We start from the raw sequence: 3,097 nt of genomic DNA on the forward strand, positions 1-3,097 counted from the left end.
TTTATACAGCCCTTTTGAGCTAATGTTTGGAAGGAAAGCTTATCTTCCGGTTGATATTGAGTATGAATCTAATGATGGAGAAGAGATCCTAGAAGAGTGCCATGCATCTGCAGAGAACAAACATGTATGTTTTAGGGCACTTGGATTTTATGCACTTTGTAATCTAATTGTTTAGGAGACTGTCAGTGCATTGACTTCAAAGTACAGAAGTATGCTACAGGATGCAAAAGAGAACATCAAACTCAGCCAAAATAAACAGAAGGAGCAGTACGATCGGAAGCATAGCACCAGACAACTTAAATTTAGTGTTGGTACACTGGTGTTGAAAAAGGACTTCCTTAAAAAGAAACGCAAAGGTGGTTGTATGGATCCTAAGTGGCTAGGACCCTATAAAATAATAAAAGATCTTGGGAAGGGCTTTTTTTCTTTGCAATGTATTGATACAGAAGATGTTGTGAAAAGTGTGCATGGTGCTCATTTGAAGATATACCTGAATCCTCCTGAAATAGAGGTAATATATACATGCATCATTTAATGTCATAATTTTCTGCAAACTAGAAGCAACATCAAATACAGCATCATTCACTTCTCATAGGTAACGAAGTAAGTAAAGTTTAAATTCTTCATAAAATTAAAAGTGACTATTCTTTCATTAATAGGTAAAATCAGATGAATTGTTATGTAGTGCTTCGTCAACAGAAGTGAAAATCACTAGTGATGAGGTATATCTACCCATATAATCACTTAATAGATACGTTGTACAGGAGTTTTGTGGTTCTGAATCTTCCGACCCTCCTCTCCCACCTTCTGTTATGCCAGATGTAGCAAGTGAAGAGGTAAAATCCACATGTTGTAGCTACAAGGTGTATTTTAACTGTAGGAGTTAAATCACACTCTGCCGAATTCTCCTTTACAGAGAAAAAGAAGAAATAAGGTACACTACACAAGTAGTGACTTTAATTGTAGTCATGCTTATCTGTTACTTTCACTTAGGATACAAATGCTTCTGCATTTCCTGATTCAAAAAAAGCAAAACTTCAGGTACAATATGTTCCTAAAGTTACTTGCAATTATAATTTTTTTTGAATAGAAAAAAGAGAATAAATACACAAATGCAAGTTCTTTACTTCAGGTTTACAGTGTTTATATAGTCTGTGTCATAGCTGTATCATACATAATATTATGAGTGTCATAAAGAAGCCCCAAACTATTCCACCTTATGGGAATGGTCAGCTGGTATCATAGGGACACCATCGGATTATGTTGTTTCTAGTCCAATCAGACACCTGAAGTATATATTTCCTCTTCAATGACAAATAACTGAAGTTTCTCTTGATTCAACTGTTAATGTACCTGTATCACTTGCACAGGTATTACATTTCACTGTCCAGGTACTGTTCTACAATCTATATCTGTTCAATTTAGGACAAAGAGTCTACTGCTCTGCATGATCCAAGTGGGAGTGTTGCTATGGATTTAATGCATGGGGTCACTTTTTCTCCACGTACAAATAATTTAAAAGTATGATAAAATTGTACTCTTAAATTAGTGTAATCAATATTGTACCAATTTACAATTATAGAATGTGACAACTACTGGACCAGAAACAAGGGATGCTACTACTTTAGAAACTACATGTATTAACAGTAAAAGTAAGTTTTGCTGAAATTTATTGTAATTTATAATCCGTTATAATACTGAAAGCTGATATTGCAACAACACCAGTAGTTGCTAAATGAAAGCGTAAGCTAACACTGGCTGCTGAAAGGGATAAGAAAAAGAGAATGAACAATTATAGCAGATTAAAAGGCAGCAAATCAGAAAGTACACACTAATTTGTAAAATTTATATTTTTGGCATCTTTCACTTAGAGTTTGTTGACCTAACATCATCTAAAGATGTAAAATCTTCAACTTGCAAAGATTTGATTTCAGCTGATGAAAGGGACAAGAATAAAGGATTGGAAAAATATACTAGATTAAAGGCAGCATATTAGAAGGTATATACATAGTATACACTGTAATTTGTTAAAATTATTTTGGTATTTCCCACATATAGAGTTAGTTAATGATCAAACATCATCGAATGATGTACAATCTTCAACTTGCAATGATTGGATCCCAGATTTGAGTTTGACAGTTTACGACAAAGATATTATCACCAAGGGAGCATGGTTGACAGATAGTATTATTAACGCTGGAATGAAACTAATGAAGGAAGCGTATTCACATATTGAGGGACTGCAGGAAACTGCTTTAGGAGAAACACTGACATTTAATGTGAGCAAAGGCACTTTCGTACAGATTCTTAATGTGGGAAGGAATCATTGGATTACTGTAACCTCATTAGGTAAGACTATAATGTTTGTTAAACTACTTTCTAAATTCTAATTTATTTAGGATGTGAAGGAGCTAATCATGTTATAGTCTATGACAGTCTGCCACGCCGTAACCTTGAGCAGCGTTTAAGAGAGCAAATCGCAGCAATAATTTATACTAATAGCAGGGACATTCGAGTAACAATTCCAACTGTGCAGCATCAAAATGGTTCAAAGGATTGTGGTTTATTTGCTCTCGCTTTCGCTATGTCTGTTTGTTCTGGGCAGAATCCTGGTTCCCTAGGATATATACAGGACAAGCTACGCTCTCATCATAAATCCTGTCTAGAGAAAAGATATTTATCCTGTTTTCCCACGCAATGTAGAGCTAGAAGTTGCTCAGGACCATCAGTAGAAATTAGGTTTCCTGTTTTTTGTTAATGTAGACAGCCAAAGGATTAAGGAAAAATGGTAGAGTGTGGTTTATGTAAGAAATGGTACCACAAGGAGTGTGAAAGAATGCCAGAACAAGTTTGGACTGATGTGGATTACTATTGGTTGTGTACAAAATGTAAATATGAAAAAAGTATTAATTATAGTATCAGTGACAAAGACTATTTTACTGTTGATGTTTGTTATTATGTTCTTGAACACTAATTATTTTAATACTATAGTATATCATTTCATGCAGCTTGATGCGAGACAGCATGTATTACTGATCTTGGAATTTGCAGAAGGACTGAATTAACAGGACACAAAAATTGAAATCTGTATTCACTT

This window comes from Amphimedon queenslandica, unplaced genomic scaffold (assembly GCF_000090795.2).
Source record: "Amphimedon queenslandica unplaced genomic scaffold, v1.1 AMPQUscaffold_13464, whole genome shotgun sequence".
Classification (NCBI taxonomy): domain Eukaryota; kingdom Metazoa; phylum Porifera; class Demospongiae; order Haplosclerida; family Niphatidae; genus Amphimedon; species Amphimedon queenslandica.